Genomic DNA, 24,554 nt, shown 5'->3' with positions numbered 1-24,554 from the left:
GCTTGTTTTTTTCTTTTCTCCTTCATCCTTTTCTTTTAACTTTTTCCTTTCTCTCTCTTTGCTTTTAAGAGACAGGAAACCAGGGATGTGTTGTTGAAGACCTAGCATTTTTTCAAATACCTAATATTTATGTAGTTAATGAGTAGGCTTCACCAGGAGTTTCCTTTTGTTAACAAGTTCAAGAGAGACCACCATGCCAAATGAAATTTTATCTTGAAAGTGAATGCAGCGAACACTGGCACTGAGAATAATGAGCAAACATTGAAATGCCAACCTACTTCCAAGGAATCAGGGTTACCAGTTGTGTACTGTCATTTTGTCTACTTGCGATAAGTTGTTTTCTTTTTAAAGTTAAGCTTAATTATTCCCCCTTGGACTATTATTTATGTTTCTTCAGTTTTGAAATTCATTTGATCTTTTAAAATGGTAGCTATCTTCTGACCCCTTATAAGTTAAATAAATTGGGCCAGGCCACCTCACCATGTGAATTCCTGCCTTACCCTAACTTGGTCTTTGACACCCTGCGCTGGGCCACTGTGGCTCCCTCCCCACCCCAAAACAAGGACTCTGACTTTGCTCTGCCCTACCTGATGCTTTAGGCTGAATTGTTTGGCAAGGGGAAGAGGGTCAGATTCGATTTTGAGGGGTATAATTCTGATGACCATATGGAGAGTCGGGTGAGAGACTGTGTCCGAGTGCTCTGTTAAGAGGCTGGTACGGAGTCCAGGTGAGGGAAAGGGTTTGAATGAGGAAGGTCAAGCACTGTACAGTTCATGATGGTGATATGATTAATTATAGAGGCTACCATTTATTGAACACTTACTATGTGCTAGAATTAATAAGTACTCTCTATGAATTTAACTCTCATAACAGTCCCATGATTGCAGGTCATAACATTTTTATTTTACGGATGAGGAAACTGAGTCACGGAGAGATTACATAACTTTTCCAAGTTTACCTAGCTCTACAAAAGGAAAAGCCAGGATGGGAAGTCAGGCAGTCTGATTCTAGAACCTGTGCTCTTGACTGTTTGGAGGTTTATTTTTCTAATCATTGGAGCTGTTCCTTGGTGGAAGAGCTACCCTTTGCTGTAATGTGTGTCACGTGATGGTCATCAATCATCTACATCAAGGGTCGTTCGGTTAGATTACCCTGAGGGAGCTTTCTAGAAATGCCAAGATTCTGTAACTTGATATACAGGGACTCCTTGGTTTGTATGGTTCTGATATGCACACATTTTACTTAACATGATTCAGTTAAATAACACCCATTCCCTAATAACATGTACTACCTGTAATTGCATAAACTACAAAATTGCCGCTAGCTCTTCTCTCTACAGATTACTATGTAAATAACAGGTGTACATCAGTATCAGTGATCTGTCATCTCCTTTCAAAACCTGTTGGTGACTGTTCACTGCACATCTGTTATTCAGTTCATGCACAAATAGCAAAGCATGCAGTTCCATTGCCTCCATGTCACCCAGTGATAAACCCATGTGACATTTTACAAAAATGGGTAATTGAAAGACAGAACAAAGAAGAAGGTGCAGCAAAGAACCAAAAACTTCCTTTCCAGGGTTGGAAGTGAAATGCAAATCATAAGTGAATGGAGTTACAGAAGAAGTAACTTCACTGTGGGAATGTTGACACTACTGTCATTCAAAAGACTCTGGATATGCAGCTAGAGAAGCTCAGTGAAGGTGAGCTTATCTATGTAAATGAGGAAAATGGTTTGGTGAAAAAGATGAAGATATCCCAGAGGAGAAAGTGACATGGGCAAGAAATTTCACTTTTATTAAAAGAATTCTCAGAGATACTTTGTGACATTGAAAACACAAAGGATAAAATGCTGGAAGCTGATCCATTCCATATCATAAGTTAACTACTCTTGATAAGTTTTTTCAAAGAAATTATAAATAATTTTCAATGTTTCCAATCTTTTACAGCATACTAAATAAATGTTAGTTTTCCTGTTTTCTTATTCTTATACAATTATAAATGACAGAATTTTTAATGTTTCAACAAAAATTTTTAAAGATAACAGAACAATTGTAATTTTCCCCATTTATTATTACTATCGTTTTGCATGGTTTCAACTTGCATTGTCACTTTTTTAGTCTCACACCACTATGCAAAACGAAGACTGCCTATACTTAACTGTTGAAAGTTTAGTTTTTCTCTTCATCTTCTAGTGGCTCCCTCTAGCCTTTTCTTGCAGAAGTTTTTATATGCATCTAACAACAAAGCATGTTTCTTCGAGCAAGCTTTGCTTTTTTAAAAAAAATTGTACATAACTGGAAAATAACATATCTATCTTCTGATAACAAGAAAGGAAATATCCTTTAAGTTGGTATTAAGGGCAATCTCATAGGAAAGAAGATGTTAGTTTCATGTGTTTGGTGCTCTGTCTCTCTTTTTTGGGGGGTAACAGTTTTATTGAGGTATTATTCACATACCATACAGTTCACCCATTTAAAGTATAGAAATCAATGGTTTTTAGTATATTCACAGACATGTGTGACTATTACCACAGTTTTAGAACATTTTCATCACTCCCAAAAGAAACCCCATACTCTATAGCCATCACTCCCTAATCTTTTCAGCACCCCCTCTTCCCAAGCCCTTGAGAACCACTAATCTTTCTGTCCCTCTAGATTTGCCTGTCTGGACATTTCATATAAATGGAGTGATACAGTATGTAGTCTTTTGTGACTGGTTTCTTCCACTTAACATAATATTTTCAAGGTTCATCTGTCTTGTAGCTTGTATTACTGCTTCATTCCTTTTTATGGACATATAACATTCTACAGTTTGGATATACCACATTTTGCTTATTCATTCATCTGTAGATGGACATTTATGTTTCCACTTTTTCGCTATTCTGAATAGTGCCGCTGTGAACATTTGTGTTCAAGTTTTTGTGTGGACATAGGGTTTCACTACTCTTGGGTTTATACCTAGGAGTGGAATTGCTGGGTCATATGTTTAACCTGTTGAGGAGCTGCCATTACTGTTTTCTATTAATAAAATGGCCACACCATTTTACATTTCCATTAGCACTATATGAGGGTTCCAATTTCTGTCCTTGTGATTATCATCATCCTAGCGGGTATGAAGTGGTTTCTCATTGTGGTATTGACTTTCATTTTCCTGATGACTGATGTGCTTACTGGCTATTTGCATATCATCTTTGGAGAAATGTCTGTTCAGATTATTTGCCCACTTTTTTCTTTTTTTGGTTGCACCCTGCGGCATGTGGGAACTTAATTCTCTGACCAGGGATCAAACCCACACCCCCTGCGTTGGAAGTGCAGAGTCTTAACCACTGGACCGCCAGGGAAGTCCCTCCCTATGACTTGTAGATTTAGCTTGTCAATTTCTGCAAAGAAGCTAATTGGGATTTTGATGGGGCTTGCATCGCATCTGTAGATGAGTTTGGGAGGAGTATTGCCTTCTTCCATTGTACCGATGGGGAATTCCCTCTTCTTAACAATGTTAAGTCTTCCCATCCATGAATTTGGAAGCTCTTCTTTCTCCATTTTTTGTATTTTTCAGAGTACTATAAGTTTTGTGCTTATTTTGTTAAATTTATTGTTAAGTGTTCTTTTTGTTGCTGTTGTAAATGGAATTGTTTTCTTAATTTCATTTTTGAATTGTTCATTGCAAGTGTTTGGTGCTATTTTAATATTGACTTTGTTGAATTTAAAACTTTCAGGAATCAAGGGTCTTCTTATTGGCTTATAATTACAAGACATGGAGGCTTGTGTCGTAGCTTTCAAGCAGTTTGTGGTCAGACTTTGAGTTATTTAGTGATCACTTTTGAGCTATAGGCCGCTTGTACTTAGGAGTTCCAAACTGATGACTACATATGCCAGTTGTATGGCCAATGTGACTGGTTTTCAAAAGCTCTTTCAGTTATAAAGCAAACGACTTGGCAACAAAAATGCCTTTCATTCATATCATTCTTTTGTTTTTCTTGGTGCGAAGAGCTGTAGTTAAGAGAACAGTTAGATTTTAGTGGTTTACCAGTTGCATTAGAGAAAGTCTATAAAAAGGATTGTTGAGCCAGACAGCTTTCAGATGAAAAACCAGTTTATTAGCAAGGCAGGAACCTCTTGCAGATAGTTTGGTTAACCTGTAGCTAGTGTAGGAAGAGTTGAAACTATGTATTTTGAGATTAAATCTTAAATTATGTGGGCATGTGTCTGATAAGTATAGTTTTATCATCTACATCAGAATGATTTGGGGTAATTTGAAAGGCAGATTCCTGGGCTTCTACCCAGACTTACTAAATCAGATTCTGGGTATAGTTCTCTGTAATCTATTTTAAACCATCTTCCCAAGGGATGTCCACATTAAAGTTCGAAAACTGCTTTTAATTGTGTACCTCCTTCTCTTAAGAGATTATTTTTACCAGAAATTGAAATTTTCACAGGAAGCCCTTAAAAAACAGGAACAGAAGATATCAGTACATTTTACATACTTCTGTTTCATTTATATGTATGTGTATGTGTGTGTGTATAACTGTATGTGTGTGAATATGGGTCATTTTATGAAATGATTTTCCCCCCATGGGTTGTGATATAAAGAGAAAAAGATTGAAGGCCTCAGAATTAGAAAAATGTGCAACATATTTTGCATTATTTTGTATCTGCTATGTTCATGGAACTGAGATAGGTACTAGAGAATAACCAGAGGTTACTGAACATTATTGCTCTTGAGCTCACAGTTTATAGTGGGTAATAGGCATGTAAATAATAAAGTTGGTCGGTGGTGTACTAGTAGCACACATCATATAGCTAGAGTGTTCTGGAAGCCATGGAGGCTTTCATAGAGACGGACTGAGAGAGTAGAGGTAGGCCTTGAAAAGGTGGAAAAGAAAAATGGTATTTTAGTTATTAAGTGAGAGAGAATGATTTTAGGACTGAAGAAGAAGAATTGATATCTATATCTATATATCTGTGTAAATTATTTCTAATTCAATGTAGTGATGTACTTATCCACTCTTATTCATATACTGCCTACACTCATTCTGGTGTAGCACCCGAGTGCATGGGGATCTTAAGGGAGGAGCTTAAGGGAGGTTCTATAGCTCTTGTCACAGCTTTCCTCTTTCTGGAGGCACTCTTTCCTGCTCTTGGAACTTTTCTTTACTGGAGTTTGTTTCCTTTTCAAATTTTATTTCATGTTAGTGCTTGTATTACTGTCCTCATTAGATGTACTTGGACCCACTAAGAGTCCAGGACAGTGGGGGAGGTCTAGTTGAGATCTGGGGAAAGCTTTATGCATTTCAGAAGGGTAAACTGTGTGTACTCCTGTCTTCAGAATTCTTTTCAGCCTCGAGGCCAGTAATCTAACTTTAGCCTTTATCTCTCAGTAGACTTTATAACCATTTTTTTTTGTTTTATCTTAAGGTAGGCTAACATTCACCTTTAGAATGTCCCACAGCTGCTCCACAAACTATCAGAGATTGTTAGCTTTTGTTCCTTATAGTTGTCTGCTGTAGAATCCTTTGTTTACATCAGCCGCCTTTAGTCACCTGATTCTCACATGCATACTGACACAAACAGATTTAGGACGATTCACTCTAAATAGTGCTCTTGATCTAATTTGTTTTTCCTGAATGTTTTAGGGTAGAGGCTGATCACCTACTACCTAAGCAGAAGGAACTGCCTGGGTAAGGCACTGGAGGTGCGCACCCTGTGTCACAGCATTTGGCCATAGCTCCGTCTGTGAAAGTACGCTGCTTGGATGCCAAGCAGAGAAAGGGCACATCCATGTGCTTTGAATACCCAGGTGTAGAGTAGATGATGAATCACAACTTTTTTTAAGAATTAAAAAAATAGGGACTTCCTGGTGGCGCAGTGGTTAATAATCCACCTGCCAATGCAGGGGACACGGGTTCGAGCCCTGGTCCGGGAAGATCCCACATGCCACAGAGCAACTAAGCCCGTGGGCCACAACTACTGAAGCCCGTGTGCCTAGAGCCCGTGCTCTGCAACAAGAGAAGCCACTGCACTGAGGAGCCCATGCACTACAATGAAAGAGTAGCCCCCGCTCGCTGCAACTAGAGAAAGCCTGTGCACAGCAACCAAGACCCAACGCAGCCATAAATAAATAAATAAATTTATTTTTTAAAAAGTTGCTGTGAGAGACAGTGTGGGGAAACAGTTAAGAGTTGGGGTCCACTACTTTACTAGGCGAGTGACCTCAGGCAAGTTACTTAACCTCTAAGTGCCATAGTGTCCCTATTTTAAATGGGGAGAATAATATACCTACATACTAGAATTGTTCAACGTATTCTTTTTTCTTTTTTCTTTTTTTTTTTTTTGCGGTACGCGGGCCTCTCACTGCTGTGGCCTCTCCCATTGCGGAGCACAGGCTGCGGACGTGCAGGTTCAGCGGCCATGGCTCACGGGCCCAGCCGCTCCGCCGCATGTGGGATCTTCCCAGACCGGGGCACAAACAGCAGGACTCAACCACTGCGCCACCAGGGAAGCCCTCTTTTTTAAAAATTAATTAATTTATTTTTGGCTGCATTGGGTCTTCGTTGCAGTGTGCGGGCTTTCTCTAGTTGCGGCAAGCGGGGGTTTCTCTTTGTTGCAGTGCACAGGCTTCTCGTTGCGGTAGCTTCTCTTGTTGTGGAGAACGGGCTCTAGGCGTGCGGGCTTCAGTAGTTGTGGCATGGGGGCTCAGTAGTTGTGGCTCGCAGACTCTAGAGCGCAGGCTCAGTAGTTGTGGCGCACGGGCTTAGTTGCTCTGTGGCATGTGGGGTCTTCCCAGACCAGGGCTCGAACCCATGTCCCCTGCATTGGCAGGCGGATTGTTAACCACTGCGCCATCAGGGAAGTCCTCAACATATTCATTGAATTGATATATGTAAAGTGATTAGAATAGTACCTGGAACATAAGCACTCAATAAATGTTGAGGTGATGCTGGAGAGGAATCCTTATTTTTTCTTACAAATCTGACCCAGGGTAGGTTCAATATTTGGTCTAGAATATGAAGTTTGCTTTTTAATTGTCACAATAATGATTTTTTGGGGGGCATTGAAAAATTCTAAAAGTCTTTCTTTTTGTTCACTTGCAGCCAGATATCAAAGAATGGGGGAAATTCTGGAGAATAAGTGATTTTTAAAAATGGTCAACATGTGAGCTGTTTTTTTCCTTATGATTTCTTCTTTTCCTTTTCCATGCCTGTACAGTAAAAATAGATCTGGTTTCCTAGGTTATCACAGCTTGTAACAAAAAGCTTTTTTGATAAAGTTGGCTGTTGGGTCAGTGGGATGAGATCATTCCTTCCTAACTAGTTTGCAAAGTTTGAAGTATTTGCTGAAACAAAAGGCTGCCGGGTTGGCTAACCACACAATAAGCCTGACTTTGTGGGTATGTTCAGGGCAGGAGAGTGTGATAGAATACTACTGATATGTGGAAGAAGGTGAAAGGTGCTTGGCACAGTACCTCTGCACTGTGGCTGGCCACGTGTGGAAAGAGATTAGAATGATAAAGGGGCTCAGGCCACACTTAAGGTTGGAACCTGGGTTTAGGCCTTCTTTGAGATGTGACGAATTAATTGAAAACAGTAGTCCTTCTACATTTGGATTAGTGCATCTCTAATGAAAAATATTTGGCATTTTGAAACTAAAGAAAGGTTGATGCCATGGAATTGTATACTTCAAAATGTTTTAAAAAATTAAAAAAAAATGCTTAAGTGTATGTTCTGTAAATTTCATCTCAATAACAAAAGAAAAAGAAAAATTATTAAGGATAACTGGGAGGAAAATTAATACACTCACTCTTCTGTTTGTACCAAATTAAGTTGAACACTTATAAGCTTTAACCAAGGCTTCAATTTTCACATCATGGATATTGAATAGTGGCACAATTCAAGAATTGATAATTAAATAGGAGACAAGAATCTGTGTCAGGAGGGCATGTCACTTAAAAAAAGGATAGCTACTTGGTGCTATTTCCTATAGGTAGGCTGGCTTATTTTGTTGACCTCTGAGAAAACTAAAGCTTTCTAACCTAGCATAGGAAATGGTCAGAATTATAATACCCTTTATCTTGCCCTTGTTTGCTTCTTTGGAATAGTATAGGGCTGAGAAGAAATCCTGGTTCTAGTTGAGATTCAAGATGACCTTGAATAAGTATCTTTGTTAATCCCCTTGGCTCTTTTCTCACTTATAAAATAAGGAGTTTGTATTCAAATGCCCCTTTTTTGTGATTTGGTTGGAAATATCAGACACACATTGCTAAGTTATTTTGTTTTGTTTCTTTGAGTGTAATAAATATAAGTCCTCATTAGAGTTGGTCACTGTTTGTGAATCTACAAAATGAAGTTAGAGTTAATAGTGAAACCGTGCCACCTCAGTTGGGACTTGAACGCACACAGCTGGCACTCGAACCCAGCCAAAACCCTGATTGGGACTTGAACCCATGCGGCCAAAACCCACAGTGTTCCAACTGAGATCACACACCTGGTTTCAGGACTTAATGAAGCTCAGGTTCTTGATGTCTCATCACAGAAAGAATTCAGTGAGAGACAAAGTGATAGGTAATAAGTGGATTTATTTAGAGAGAAACACACTCCACAGACAGAGGGAGTGGGCCATCTCAGAAGGTGAGAAAGGAACCAGGATATGGGGTTGTCAGTTTTTATAGTGGTGGGTAATTTCATAGGCTAGTGAGTGGGAGGAGTATTCCAGCTCTTTCGGGAAGGGGCAGGGATTTTCAGGAATTGGGCCACCGCCCACTTTTTGATCCTTATGGTCGCCTTAGAACTGTCGTGGCGCCTGTGGGTGTGTCATTTAGCTTGCTGATGTGTTACATTGAGCATATACTAAGGTTCAAGGTCTAGTGGAAGTCGACTTGTCCACCATCTTAGACCCATTTGGTTCTAATCCGTTTATGTCATGTCCTCAGGCTATGTCATTCTTTCAGAGGTTATGCCCTGCTCCCTTCTCTCCTGTTTCAATAGTACCAGTGGTAGAACTTCAGATTTGAAGCTTTAATGGAGAGCCAGATAGTTTTCAGTGATTAGAGACTTGGACGTCACTTATACAGACTTTCTTCCATAGTAAGTTTCTCCATGAAATTGTAGATTGTGTGAGAGTGCAGTTTTTGGTCATTGGTCAGATTTAAGTTGGAAGTGAATAAAGTTTGTTACTAGAATGTTAAAGACAGACGTTGTATACAGTTGTCCCTCGGTATTCATAGGGGATTTGTTCTAGGACCCACTTCAGATACCAAAATACCCTGGTGCTTAAGTTCCATATCCAGCCCTCCGTATCTATGGTGGATTCAGCTGACCAGTGGATTGTGTAGTACTGTACTGTTTTTTTCTTTAGATCTGTTTCTGAATACCTGTCCTGGGGAAAATAGGGGATATATTGTGGGCAATTTATATTTTTCTGTATTTCAGAAATTTCTGTAAATAAGGCCCAGGTTCATGATTTTTGATGCTTAAACAATGTTAAATACTGAAACGGCACTAGCCATTCAAGTGCTTACCTACAGCCATAGAGCAAACTCCCTGGTCACTTTGGAAGTGTACATTTTGACCATGTTCAGAAATAAAGACAACATAATGATTGCATCAATATTTTTATGTAAATAAGCCCATCTAAATATATTTTAAATTAATTTTGTAACTTATGGAAAATAGATTTAGATTTATAGAAAAGTTGTTAGGATCTCCTCCTATTATTAACATCTTACATTAGTATGGTATATTTGTGACAATTAATAAACCAATTTTGATACATTATTATTAATTAAAGTTCATACTTTGTTTGGATTTAGTTTTTACCTAACGACCCTTTTCTGTTCTGGGTCTCATCCAGGATACCGTATTACATTTAGTTGTTATGCTTAGGCTTCTCTTGGCTAGGACAGTTTCTCAGACTTGATTTTTGATGATCTTTTTTTTCATGATCTTGACAGTTTTGAGGAGTACTAGTCTGATATTTTGTAGAATTCCTTCAACTGGGATTTATCTGATCTTTTTCTTATGACTAGACCAGGGTTACAGTTTATGAGAGGAAGATTATAGAGGTAAAATGCCATTCTTATCACATATCAAGGGCACATACTGTCAACATAACTCATCACTGTTAACGTTAATCTTGATCACCTGGTTTCGTTAGTGTTTGTCAGGTTTCTCTTTTGTCTCCCTTTTCATTATTGTACTCTTTGGAAGGAGGTCACTATGTGACCCACCCACACTTAAGGAATCAGGGTTAAGTTCTACCACCTAGAAGCTGGAATGTCTAGACTAATTCTTTGGAATTCTTCTTCATGGTAGATTTATTTATTCTCCATCACTAATTTATTCAATCATTATTTATACCAGTATGGATTCATGAATACTTATTTTGTATTTTGGGTTACAATCCAATACTGTATTTTGTTGCTCAGATTGTTCCAGCTTTGGTCATTGGAAGCTCTTTCATTTGACCCCTGTGTGCCTTTCACATTCCCTCATTAATTAATTAATTATTATTTTTATAGCATTTCCTAACTTTCTGGCATTACAAGATATTCCAGGCTTTGCTTGTATATTTTCTGTCCCAGTCCTAGAATTAGTCATTTCTCCAAGGAGCCCTGTTTCCTGTGTAAGAGATGGTATTAGAAACCAAGCCCTGGACACCAGGTGTGCTTGTTGCTTACTGGAATGCCCCAGAAGATTTTAATTAAACTTTATCTGTGTTTTTTTAAAATTAATTAATTTATTTTTGGCTGCGTTGTGTCTTCATTGCTGCACATGGGCTTTTTCTCTAGTTGCGGCAAGTGGGGGCTACTCTTGGTTGCGGTGCGTGGGCTTCTCACTGTAGTGGTTTCTCTTGCTGTGGAGCACGGGCTCTAGGTGCACGGGCTTCAGTAGTTGTGGTGCGTGGGCTCTAGGGTGTGTGGGCTTCAGTAGTTGCAGCACATGGGCCCTAGAGCACGCAGGCTTCAGTAGTTGCGGTGTGTGGGCTCAGTAGTTGGGGCGCACGGGCTCTAGGGTGCGTGAGCTTCAGTAGTTGTGGCACACGGGCTCAGTAGTTGTGGCACGCGGGTTCTAGAGCGCAGGCTCAGTAGTTGTGGCACACAGGCTTAGTTGCTTCGTGGCATGTGGAATCTTTCCGGATGAGGGCTCAAACCTGTGTCCCCTGAATTGACAGGTGGATTCTGAACCACTGCGCCACCAGGGAAGTCCCTCTCTGTGTTTGAACAGAGTGGAAATGTCATACTTATGGGAAAATATTTAGGCTTGTTCCTAATTTAGACTTCTTTCTCCCATTCTTTTCTATCTCCTTTTGCTGTGGTTTTATGGCAATATAGTACTAAATCTTAAAATATGTATCATGTAAAATGCCATTAAACTAGTGGTCTGTAGCTGTAATATATAGAATTTTAAACCATTAGATTACTGCCTTAGGAAATAGGAGTATGCATTCTTGCTCTTTCCTTAAAGCAGAGGTATCAGGACAGAACTTTTCATGTCATTGATTAAAACTCTTCAAAGGAGTTAGTGGTTGTAACTTCCAGGAAAGTAAGACATTTAAAAAAATTAATTTATTTTTATTATTGGCTGCGTTGGGTCTTCGTTGCTGCACGCGGGCTGTCTCTAGTTTCAGTGAGCGGGGGCTACTCCTCGTGGTGCACGGGCTTCTCATTGCGATAGCTTCTCTTGTTGCAGAGCACGGGCTCTAGGCGCATGGGCTTCAGTAGTTGTGGCACGTGGGCTCAGTAGTTGTGGCTCGCGGGCTCTAGAGTGCAGGCTCAGTAGTTGTGGCTCATGGGCTTAGCTGCTCCGTGGCATGTGGGATCTTCCTGGACCAGGGCTCGAACCCGTGTCCCCTTCATTGGCAGGCGGATTCTTAACCACTACTCCACCAGGGAAGTCCCCAGCTATAGGATTTTTGTAAAAATATGTTCATTTGGCTCTAAATGTTGTCTTTGGAATAAAGTATCTTGAAGTATCTTTGTTAGGCGATTTGGTTAATAAACATATCTCTATCCTAAGGGCCAGTCTAAATTCCTGTTTTGTTAGGATTGCCAAAGTTTTTGTATTTGATTAGGTTGTAACATGAGCATTCATGACTTAGTCTTTCATGGGAATGGCTATTTACAAGTAATTTAATCATCTGTGAGCCTCACAAGGCAAACTTAATCCTAAATCTTTAAGTAGCAGTCTAAACTGATGGAATAATAGACAGGTGGGATTTATGTTTACCCAGTTACTGCAACAATTTTGGCCAAAACATTTGAATTAGTATTCTGATACAGTATACTAATTAACAGAAATTGTGTCGCTTCTTTGTAAATAGCACATAGCTATAAGTACTCAGGAGAAGAGAGTATGTGAAAGGTTTTTCTGTTCAGATGTATAGACTTTGCTCTTTAGATCTAATGACAGCAGTCAGGAGCCCCTAAATCAATATACTAGTTTTTTTCTAAAAAAGTGTACGTTTGTATACATACCTAAAAAAATTATTTTTTAACATAGTGCATAGCGCTTAGTATTAGGTTAAGCCATACAAAAATGCAGTTTTGATAGGTCAAAAACAAATATTGGGCTTCCCTGGTGGCGCAGTGCTTAAGAATCCACCTGCCAAAGCAGGGGACGCGTGCTCGAGCCCTGGTCTGGGAAGATCCCACATGCCGCAGAGCAACTAAGCCTGTGTGCCACAACTACTGAGCTTGCGCTCTAGAACCCATGAGCCACAACTACTGAGCCCGCGTGCCACAACTACTGAAGCCCATGTACCTAGAGCCCATGCTCCGCAACAAGAGAAGTCACTGCAATGAGAAGCCTGTGCGCTGCAGCGAAGACCCAGCGCAGCCAAAAATAAATAAATAAATTTATTTAAAAAAAAAACCCCCAAACCAATCAAATATCAATAATTTTATGTCGTTCCACTTAATAAATATTCAATACTTTTTTTTTTTTTTTTTTGCGGTATGTGGGCCTCTCACTGTTGTGGCCTCTCCCGTTGTGGAGCACAGGCTCTGGACACACAGGCTCAGCGGCCATGGCTCACGGGCCCAGCTGCTCCACGGCATGTGGGATCCTCCCGGACTGGGGCCCGAACCCGTGTCCCCTGCATCGGCAGGTGGACTCTCAACCACTGCGCCACCAGGGAAGCCTTTCAATACATTTTGTTGACCTGAACAGAGTGAGATCATAGTCAAAATGGTAGGCTTAAAAAGGACTTCTGGATAATTCTTTTTTTAAAAAAAATAAATTTATTTATTTTTTGGCTGCGTTGGATCTTCGTTGCTGCACACAGGCTTTCTCTAGTTGCGGCGAGCAGGGGCTACTCTTCATTGTGGTGCGTGGGCATCTCATTGTGGTGGCTTCTCTTTGTTGTGGAGCACAAGATCTAGGCGCGTGGGCTTCAGTAGTTGTGGCTTGTGGGCTCTAGAGCGCAGGCTCAGTAGTTGTGGCACATGGGCTCAGTTGCTCCACGGCATGTTGGATTCTCACGGACCAGGGCTTGAACCCGTGTCCCCTGAATTGGCAGGCGGATTCTTTCTTTCTTTTTTTTTTTTTGGCAGGTGGATTCTTAACCACTGCGCCACCAGGGAAGTCCTGGATAATTCTCTTTACAAATAAAGTGAGGTGATTTGCCCCAGACCTTTTATCCAGTTTATGGCTGAGGTTAAGAGAGGCCAGATGATCTGCCAATGGCAAATTATTTTAAATTTGACTTGAGATACTATTAAAACCTTGGATTTTTTCTTTCTCCTGTAGAAATAAAGGCATAACCTGAAGCTGTGTATTTGACCGTAGACCTAGTGCCCATGGTACTCTTCATAGAAATGATCACAAATACTGTTTTCACATGATGTCTACTTACATAGTATAATACATTAAAATTACTTCTTAGAAAATAAGGGGCTTCCCTGGTGGCGCAGTGGTTAAGAATATGCCTGCCAATGTAGGGGACACGGGTTTGAGCCCTGGTCCGGGAGGATCCCACATGCTGTGGAGCAGCTAAGCCCGTGTGCCACAACTACTGAGCCTGTGCTCTAGAGCCCACGAGCCACAACTGCTGAAGCCCACACGCCTAGAGCCCGTGCTCTGCAACAAGAGAGGCCACCGCAATGAGAAGCCCGCACGCTGCAGCAAAGAGTAGCCCCTGCTCGCTGCAACTAGAGAAAGCCCGCGCAGCAATGAAGACCCAACACAGCCAAAATAAAATAAATAAATTTATTAAAAAAAGAAAATAAGGAAGTAATAGAGTAACAAATTATATAATGTTTTATGTAATTTATTAGTCTGTTATGGTATAAAAAGTTTTTAATAATTTCAGCCATATTTTAAGATACAACTCAGATGTGAGAGCCAATGTCAATCATACTGTTTGGGATGGATGCCTCTGAGATTTTTTTTTTTTTTTTTTTTTTGCGGTACCTGGGCCTCTCACTGTTGTGGCCTCTCCCACAGCGGAGCACAGGCTCCGGATGCGCAGGCTCAGCGGCCATGGCTCATGGGCCCAGCCGCTTCGCGGCATGTGGGATCCTCCCGGACCGGGGCCCGAACCCGTGTCCCCTGCATCGGCAGGCGGACTCTCAACCACTGCGCCACCAGGGAAGCCCCCCTCTGAGATTTTCACAAGCATTTTTAAAAAGAAGTTTAAGACCCCTCATGTTTATGTGAACAGCTGTTTATCTTGCTGCCTTTTCTGTGGTCTGTAACAAAGAAGAACCTGGTTCTTTCAACAACTAGAGTAATTTTTGGAAAGTCTCTTTCTCATTTTATTTGTAAAATGAGTATGTTAGATATGTAAGATCCCTGAATTAGTGTAATTAATGCTGTCTAATATATCTAGCATTTCAGTGCTTTAACACAAAGTTTATTTCTTGCTTCATGTGGTGATTGAAGAATTCCAGCTCCTTTGCATTCATTTGGTTGACAACAAAGAGCACCAGCAAGAAAGATCTCTCGATGAATGTTTTGTGGGGAAGCATATTACTTCAGCTGGAATCCTGCTGTCTAGAACCTAGTATGGTCTCAACTGCAAGGGATGTGGGTGGGAGATGTTTTTCTGAGTGCCTAGGAAGAAGAAAGCGGATTGGTTGAGCATTGAGCATCTATGCTGTACTCCCATTCAGTTTGTATAATACATTCTTAGATTCTGTATTCACCACAAAAATCTCCTATTGCGTGCTACTTTTTGTACCTTTGATTACTCAGACTTTACTTCCAAATTTTCTTAAAAGAAATTTAGTTTGGGACTCTTTGTTATTTTAGTTTGTAAACTCTTTGGTGCTTGCTATATTTAGGAAAGTGTTTTTGTTTGTTTGTTTTTTGTTTTTTTACCCCAAGATAGTTATATCATGTTATTTTCTTTTCATTTCTGCTTAAACTTTTTTTGAACCTCATTATGCCTTGCTTATTTTTGAAGGATTAAAAATGCATCTATGGCAAAAATCTCCCATTGCTTATACAAGAAATACACTAGAATATTGAACACAGCCAACACCAGAGCCACCAAGTCATTGTCCACCCATGTTCAGTCTGTCAGCCCACTAGCAGAAGGGAGAACAGAGAAACCTTACACTGTCTTTTAAAGGTCAGCACATGCAGACTTGCAGACCAATAAAGAAGCACATTCCAGTGAGGAGGCAAAGTTCTCTTTGCCTTCTGCCCACTTAAGATTAAACTTAGAGTCAGCAAAAGCCTTTCAGCTTTGATTTCAGCTGCTGTTTTAGTTATCCCCCCCAACCCCCTTTCTGTGATCCATTATATATACCATTTTGTACTTAAGACCAAAACATATCATTCCTCATGGATCCATCCTATGTTAGTAAATCTGATAAGAATGTTGTAAGCCTAAGTATTAAATTCATTTTTTTCTTAAAATATATAATTATCTCAAAAGAATGCCACAGTTAAGTTTGCATTGTATTTGAATCAATACTTTCTTGTGTAGTTACCCCTCTGGTGAATCAAACCCGCCCCTCCCTTTGCAGTTGCCTTTTTTTTTTTCTTTTTTTAGTTCCCAGACCAGGCATTGAACCCAGGCCCTTGGCAGTCAAAGTGAGGAGTCCTAACCACTGGACCGCCAGGGAAATCCCAGTTGCCTTTTTTTGTTGTTGGCAGAAAAATATATGCTATGTGTACCAAATGTCTAAGTCTTTAGCTTTTAAAAATTATACTGCTTTGGGGGACTTCCCTGGTGGTCCAGTGGTTAAGACTCTGCGCTTCCACTGCAGCAGGCATGGGTTTGATCCCTGGTCGAGGAACTAAGATCTTGCATTCTCAAGGGTGCAGCCAAAAAAAAAAAAAAAGGACAAAAATTATGCTATTTTTGGAAAGATTAATTTTGTACAGAGTTGTTTCTAGATCCTAGTGCATAACCATCATCCTGGGATTTCTTTTTTTTTCTCATATAGGTTAATTGTACTATTACTTTGATACTGTGGCTTTCCTAGGATGCTGTGTTCATTTGTCATTTTCCTGGAGTCTGTGCTGAAAGTTCATTTTTAGAAAGGGTGTCTGGAAAGTACACTTTTTGGATTTACTGCATGTTTGAATTTCCTGCTTTGGTCCTGACTGCATAGATGGGTCAGGTATAAAACTCTACGTTCAAAATAATTTATCTCAGTTCTCAAGGCATCACTCCATTGCTTTCTAGCATCCAGTGTTGCTATTAGAAGTCAGAAGCAAAACTGTTTCTCATAACTTGGTAGATACTGCCTGGGGAATTTTCTTTTTTTCTCCTTTCTCCCTTCTGTCCCTGTCTCTCTGCTCCCTCCATCATCCCTGTCTCCCCCATCCCCTTTTTTGCTGTGATATGTTATATGTACCTTTTTGTGTGTAAATATGTGCAAAATGTAAAGATAATAAAAAGATAAATATCTATGAATCTACCACCCAACTTACGAAATTGGACTTTTCTAAACCCCTTGTTGTCTCTTCCTTTTTGATTTTCTCCACGCCAGAGAGTATTGCTATTCTGAATTTGTGCCTCTCTTTGTGTTTATTTTATTGTTTATTTAATAAATGTTTTATTATGTTCCTGCCAGACTCTGTGCTAAATACAGTAGATTCAAAATAAAATGCATAGAAGATTATAAGAATGGGTCTAGTAGTGTGTCACACATTATAACTCCTTTCACACTGAATTCATATCTTACAATATACATATCACTAGGAATTAATCTTTGTGTTTATTTTAATATAGAGTACAAATGTATGATTCCATTAACACTATGTGTTGAAATTCAACCATGTTGATATGTATATCTGTAGTTAATTCATTTTCAATGCTGTATTGATTTTATTATATGTATTAATATAACAGTTAATCTGTTCTCTATTGATGTACATTTGGGTTGTTATCAGGTTCTTGTTATTATGAATAATACTGCTTTGACATTCTTGTACATGAATGTAAGAGTTTATATACAAATTCTTATAAACAGTGATTTACTGTTGTGTTTACTGTTGTGTAAAATGATTGTATCAATTTACAGCAGTGCAGGAGAGGCCTAGTTGCTGATCATCCTTCCTGATGCTTGATATTATCTGACTTTTTCATTTTAGCAATTCTGACATGTATTTATTGGATATCAGAGTAGTTTTAATTTACCTATCCCCTGGTGATTAGTAAAAGTAAGCACCTTTTATGTTTATTGGATTTTTGGATAGGCTCCTATAAGAGGTGACTGTTATGTTTTGTTGTGCTTTTTATTTGTAGAAGTTCTTTATATGTCCCATATATGAGTTCTTTCTTTTTACATATTGCAGATATCATCTTCAACTCTGTGGTTTGCTTTCACTCTCTTAATGGTATATTTGGATGGATATAAATTCTTTAATGTTGTCCAATTTATCATTTCTAGCCCTTTATGGTTAGTGAATTGTGTGACCTGTTTAAGAAATCTTTGCTTATTTACCACATGAGCATGAAGACACTCTTCATATTATCTTTTAGAAGCCTTATTTTTTTTTTTAATATCTTTATTGGAGTATAATTGCTTTACAATGGTGTGTTAGTTTCTGCTGTATAACAAAGTGAATCAGCTATACATATACATACATCCCCATATCTCCTCCCTCTTGCGTCTCCCTCCTACCCTCCCTATCCCACCCCTCTAGGTGGACACAAAGCACGGAGCTGATCTCCCTGTGCTATGTGGCTGCTTCCCACTAGCTATCTGTTTTACATTTGGTTGTGTATATATGTCCATGCCACTCTCTCACTTCGTCCCAGCTTACCGTTCCCCTTCCCCGTGTCCTCAAGTCCATTCTCTATGTCTGCGTCTTTATTCCTGTCCTGCCTCTAGGTTCTTCAGAACCATTTTTTAAAAGATTCCATATATATGTGTTAGCATACGGTATTTGTCTCTCTCTTTCTGACTTACTTCACTCTGTATGACAGTCTCTAGGTCCATCCACCTCACTACAAATAACTCATTTTCGTTTCTTTTTATGGCTGAGTAATATTCCATTGTCTATATGTGCCATATGTTCTTTATCCATTCATCTGTCGTTGGGCACTTAGGTTACGTCCATGTCCTGGCTATTGTAAATAGAGCTGCAGTGAACATTGTGGTACATGACTCTTTTTGAATTATGGTTTTCTCAGGGTATATGCCCAGTAGTGGGATTGCTGGGTCATATGGTAGTTCTATTTTTAGTTTTTTGAGGAACCTCCATACTGTTCTCCACAGTGGTTGTATTAATTTACATTCCCACCAACAGTGCAAGAGGGTTCCCTTTTCTCCACACCCTCTCCAGCATTTATTGTTTGTAGATTTTTTGATGATGACCATTCTGACCTTTAGCCTTATTGTTTTATCTTTCACATTTAGACCTGCTGTCCATCTGGACTTGATTTTTGTGTATGGTGTGAGGTAGAACTCAAGATATATTTTCCCCAATAGTTGGATATCCAGTTGACTCAACACCACTTATTGAAAAGACAGTTCTTTCCCTACTGCTCTGCACTGTCACATTTGTCATAAGTTAAGTGTCCATATGTAGTGGTTCTGTTTTGAAACTGTTCTCTTGTATTGGGCTCTTTCTTGGCAGTTGTGCCAGTACCACAGTGTCTTCATTATTGTATTTATATGTAGTAGGTTGAAGCATATGAAATGGGCACATTTTTAGTTCATCAGTTTTTAGCAATTTCATATGATTCAATCCAGTAGTAAGTTTTGAAATACAGTAACTTAAGTTCTTCTAAGTTTGTTCTCTAACATAGTCTTGGCTATTCTTGGCTTTTTGCATTTTTATATAAAATTTAGAATTGGCTTTTGAGTTTGAATTAAAAAGAAAAAACTATTGGAATTTTGCTTGGAAATGTTCATTCTGTAGATCAGTTTGGAAATAGTTGACATTTTAAAAAATACTGAGTCTTCCAGTATATAGTACATAATCGTGATATATCCTGCCATTTATTTTTATTTATTTATTTATTTTTTGCGGTACGCGGGCCTCTCACTGTTGTGGCCTCTCCCGTTGCGGAGCACAGGCTCCAGACGCGCAGGCTCAGCGGCCATGGCTCACGGGCCCAGCCGCCCCGCGGCATGTGGGATCTTCCCGGACCGGGGCACGAACCTGTGTCCCCTGCATCGGAAGGCGGACCCCCAACCACTGCGCCACCAGGGAAGCCCCTGCCATTTATTTAGGTCTTTAATTTCTCTCTCTTTTTTTAAATATGTTTTCTAGTGGTCATGGGTATTTTTCATTAAAGTTATTCTTAGTTTTTTTAAAAAATACCATTGTCAGTGGTATTTTTGAAAAATTTGTTTTCCAATTATTTTTGCTGTATGTGGAAATACAGTTGGAGTTTTAGCAATTTACCTGGAGTTCAACAACCTTGCTAAATAAATTCATTTACTAATTCAAATAGTTTATTTGATTTTCTCTATATTTTCATAGTTACGTTTCCTGCAAATAATGACAGTGTTTTGTTTTGTTTTGGTTCTTTTTGGCTGCGTTGGGTGTTCGTTGCTGCGTGCGGGCTTTCTCTAGTTGCCGTGAGCGGGGGCTACTCTTCGTTGCGGTGCGTGGGCTTCTCATTGCGGTGGCTTCTCTTGTTGCAGAGCTTGGGCTCTAGTCGCTCGGGCTTCAGTAATTGTGGCCTGTGGGCTCAGTAGTTGTAGCTCGTGGGCTCTAGAGCTCAGGCTCAGTAGTTGCGGCACATGGGCTTACTTGCTCTGCGGCATATGTATTCTTCGCGGACCAGGGCTTGAACCTGTGTGCCCTGTATGGGCAGGCGGATTCTTAACCACTGTGCCACTAGGGAAGTCCCCAGAAACTTTAAAAGTTCTCTTGTTGCCTGTTAAAAATGCATAGGGAAATGAAAAAAATAGGAAGATTAATATTTAGTACACTGTTATTTAAAACATTAGAAACTTTGAGAATTAAGATGTTTTATTTCTTAGTAAAAAACTTATCAAGAGTAGTTTCTTCTCTTCTTGTGACTTATGATGTGGAATGGGCATGTTTTCTCTGCCTTGGCAAGTTGTCATATTCCTTTCTAAGTTTGGATCTGCTTCCAGGATTTTATCGTTTGGATTTTCAGTGTCACAAAGTATATTTGAGAATTCTTTTAATGTGAGGTTTCTTGCCCAAGTCACTTCCTCCAGGACATCCTCATCTTTTTTACCAAACACACATAGATAAGCTCACCTTCACTAAATTCCTCCGGCTGCATATCCAGTCTTTTTTTTTTTTTTTTAATTTTGTTTATTTTATTTATTTATTTTTGGCTGTGTTGGGTCTCTGTTGCTGCGCACGGGCTTCCTCTAGTTGTGGTGAGCAGGGGCTACTCTTCGTTGCGGAGTGCAGGCTTCTCATTGTGGTGGCTTCTCTTGTTGTGGAGCACAGGCTATAGGTGTGCGGGCTTCAGTAGTTGTGGCACATGGGCTTAGTGGCTCCATGGCATGTGGGATCTTCCCGGACCAGGGATCGAACCCGTGTCCCCTGCATTGACAGGTGGATTCTTAACCATATCCAGAGTCTTTTGAATGACGGTAGAGTCAACATCCCACAGCGTAGCTGTTACTTCTGTAACTCCATTCACATTCGATTTGGATTTCACTTCCAATGTTACTCCTTTTTAGTTCTTTGCTGCACTTTCATTTTTGTTGACCAGTTCCCTCTTACAACTATCCATTTTATAAAATGTCACATGGGTTTATCACTGGGAGATGAGGCAACACAACTGTTTGTGCATGAAATGAATAACAGATGCTCAGTGACCAGTCCGTAACATACTTTGTGATGTGATAGGTCACTGATCTTGATGCACACCTGTTATTTATGTAGTGATTTGTAGACTGAAGAGCTAGCAGCTAATTTTGTGCTTTATGCAATTACTCACAGTTAATATACTGTGGTAACTGGAACTTGAAACAGGTTGTTGAAGGACTGGTGTTTTTAGCTAAACTATGGTAATTGAAATTTGTGGATGTTAGAACCTTGCAAAGCAAGGACTGCCTGTATTTGTGACAGAGATTGTATGGGCCTCAGAGTTTAAGCAATTTATTATCTGGCTCTTTACAGAAAATATTTGCTGACCTGCGATCTAAGTTCATAAGTTTACTTTTGCTTATAATTTTCCATTACTGTATTCTTGTCTGGTTTTGATATTGGGGTATATTACCAATAATCATATAGTAATCACTAGCAAATACCTAAAGCACATACAGTGTTCCAGGCACTGTTATAACATTTTAAATATTAACAGATCCAGAAGTAGTTAATTCTGTTATCCCCAACTTACATTTGAGGAAGCTGAAGTAAAGAAGGTAAGAAGCTTGCCCAAGGTCACATAGATACTAAATGGTAGAATCCAAATTTGAACCTCTGGTGGTCCAGTGTGGATCCCGGCCTCTACTATATTATACTTATATTGATATTAGTTTCATAAAATGAGCTGGGGAACATTCTTTTTCTAATTCCTAGAGTTTGTGTTAGATCAGCACCTTAAATATTTAGTAGAACTCCTATAAAACCCTTTGTGGGATATGTGTGTGTGTGTGTGTGTATTTGGAAGATTTTAAAATACTGTTTCAATTTCTTTAATTGATTTGGTACTGTTTAGGTTTTCTATTATATTTTGGATCAGTTTTTGTGATATATACTCTTTTAGGAATTGATGTTTTTTATCCGATCTTCAAATTTGTTGGCATAGTTTTATATTCTCTTTTTTTCTTTCTCCTACATTTGTGGCATTATTCATTTTCCTTCCTAAAATTGTTCATTTGTGCCTTCTCTTCTTTTTTTGTCAGTCTTCCCAGTGGTTTGTTAACTTTATCAGTCCTCAAAGAGGTCTTTTGCTTTGCTTTTGTTTCTTTTTTTTTTTTTTAGGATCAGTCTTTTTTTTTTTTTTTAATGTATTTATTTATTTATTTGGCTGCATTGGGTCTGCGTTGCTGCACGTGGGCTTTTTCTAGTTGCGGCAAGTGGGGGCTAATCTTCATTGTGGTGCACAGGCCTCTCATTGAGGTAGGTTCTTGCTGCATAGCACTGGTTCTAGGCGCGTGGGCTTCAGTAGTGTGGCACACGGGCTTAGTTGCTCTGCGGCATGTGGGATCTTCCCGGACCAGGGCTCGAACCCATGTCCCCTGCATTGGCAGGCAGATTCTCAACCACTGCGCCACCAGGGAAGTCCATCCTCTTCTGTTTCTTTGTGCTTTATTTTTGTTCATGATTTTATTTCCTTCCTTCAGATTTATTTTTATCTAACTCTTAAGATGTATGTTAACTAATTAATTTTGTTCTTCCTTTTCTAATATAAGCACTTAAGGCTGGAGACATTCTTAAATTCCCTCTTTAGGTGTATTCCACAAACTTTGCTATATAATATTTTTGGTATTATTCAGTTCTAGTATTTTTTCATTTCTATTATGGTTTAACTCATGGGTTATTTGTAGTGTTTTAAAATTTCCTAATACATTAAAAAATTCAGGTTTTTATTTCTAGCTTATTTATATGTTTCATAAATGTGGATTGTATAATAATTTTTAAAATATGAGACTTTATTTCCTAGTATACATTTATTTTAAAAAGAAAGTTTTTATGTGTGCTAGAAGAGAAAGTGTCTTCTCCAGTGTACTCTGTAGTCCAGTAGTTGAAACCTGTATACTGAGTTGCTCATAGCTTATATTGTATTTGCTGATTTTTGTCTACTTGATGTGTCAGTTGCTGGGAGAGGTGTATTACAATATCCCCCTATGAAGGAGGATTCATCTATTTCTCCTCATTACTATCAGTTTTATGTATTTTTACACATCTGTGTTGTTAGGTATGTACAAGTTTGATATTTAATATTGATAACTCAGTGAATTAAACTTTTTGTCATTTTATTTCTACTAATGATTTTTTGCTTAGAGTTGATTTTGCTTGATATTTATGTACACCAATCTGGTATGCCTTTTTGTTACACAGTTGAATGTTCTGCAGTAGATGCTACTGGTACCCTGTCTGGATCCCCTTAACCAGCCAGTGTGTCTCTCAGCCAATGAGTGCCTTGACGAGGTTACAGAAACCTGGCCCCCTTCCCTCATGGTGGCACTGACTCAGTGCTGCTGTTGTGCTCTACAGCTTCCCAGGGAAGAGGCAGAGAGGGGGACTCAGCTGAAACCAGTGCTGGCTCCCTTCCTTCTACATCTTTCTCCTGAAGGCACTCCCTCTATAAACCACTTCTATAAAAATCCCATTTCAGGCTCTGCTTCTAGTAAACTGGATCTAAAGCACCTATCCTCCCAACAAGGGAGAGCTTTATCTCTTTCTAGTGTTAAGTTTTACAAATCCTGTTTTATGTTTCATTTTGATGAACTTTATCTTTAGTGTATTAGGTAGATTATTGCTTAATTCAGTAGCTCTCAATTGTGGGTGTCCTTCAGAATTAACTCTTAAAAACTGAAATTGCTCAACTCTGTCTCTGATTGATTCTGTTCCAGTGGCTTTTCACTTTTAACTCAGATCTTTTCCTCTATTTCAGGTAAAACGTTCAAAGTTATGGTAAATAATAACTTGAAAGATTCCTTTGACTTTTTACTTTGCTTGTTCAGTTTTCACTTAAAAGTATTGTTTTTATTTTTTACTTCCAGGCTTTTTTCCCCCTCTTTTTGAACACATCTGTAAGGTACTTTTATGTTAAAGGTAAGACATTTACCACCACTAAGGTTGTTCTATAAAGTGCCTACTAAGTACTCCCATAGAGTTTATGCCATCTTCTTTGCTGCTCAGAAGAGCCGAGCTACTGTGCCCCAATGCTGATTCCGTGCCTAGGACCAACAGTGGAAGGAAGAGCCAGCAGGCTCCTTTAGCTGGGCAAATGTCGACCCCAGCAAGAAAAGGCTGGTGTCGTGATATAGAACAAAGCACAACCAGTAGAATGCCTGTGCGTTTAATGAGTGCCTATGAGGTGGCCCTTTATTATACTAGATGCCTAGGATAAAAGGTGAAAAAGATGCTGTCTTTTGCATCTCAGAACTCAGAGTCCAAGGCGGGCTCTGAAAGAGACATACATTGTAGATAAATAATTACAGAGGTATCAGAAGTATCGCAAATCCCTATCTACTCTTAGTTCTATC

General features: G+C 39.3%; 1 protein-coding gene across 17 annotated transcripts in view; it reads left to right on the top strand.

Annotated features, from left to right (window-relative positions):
* The window catches only part of MAP4 (microtubule associated protein 4), a 167,064-nt gene that overhangs the window by 25,135 nt on the left and 117,375 nt on the right, over positions 1–24,554 (top strand). For 5 of the 17 annotated variants that reach the window (XM_089919184.1, XM_089919183.1, XM_089919187.1 and 2 more), the window contains exon 1: positions 11,018–14,998. The exons of 1 other annotated variant lie outside the window; for it this stretch is intronic. The gene's annotated coding sequence lies outside the window, so the exon portion shown is untranslated. Of the gene's footprint in view, positions 1–11,014; positions 14,999–24,554 lie in introns of those variants that run through there. 11 more of the 17 variants (XM_089919188.1, XM_089919186.1, XM_089919190.1 and 8 more) reach the window with 6 other exon arrangements.

The sequence above is a fragment of the Delphinapterus leucas genome, chromosome 10, assembly GCF_059928025.1.
Source record: "Delphinapterus leucas isolate spDelLeu-1000000601 "Yukka" chromosome 10, BTC_Dleu_Yukka2, whole genome shotgun sequence".
In the NCBI taxonomy this organism is placed as follows: Eukaryota; Metazoa; Chordata; class Mammalia; order Artiodactyla; family Monodontidae; genus Delphinapterus; species Delphinapterus leucas.
The sequence above is the reverse complement of the archived record's forward strand: the minus strand, read 5'-3'. Positions and strand labels throughout refer to the sequence as shown.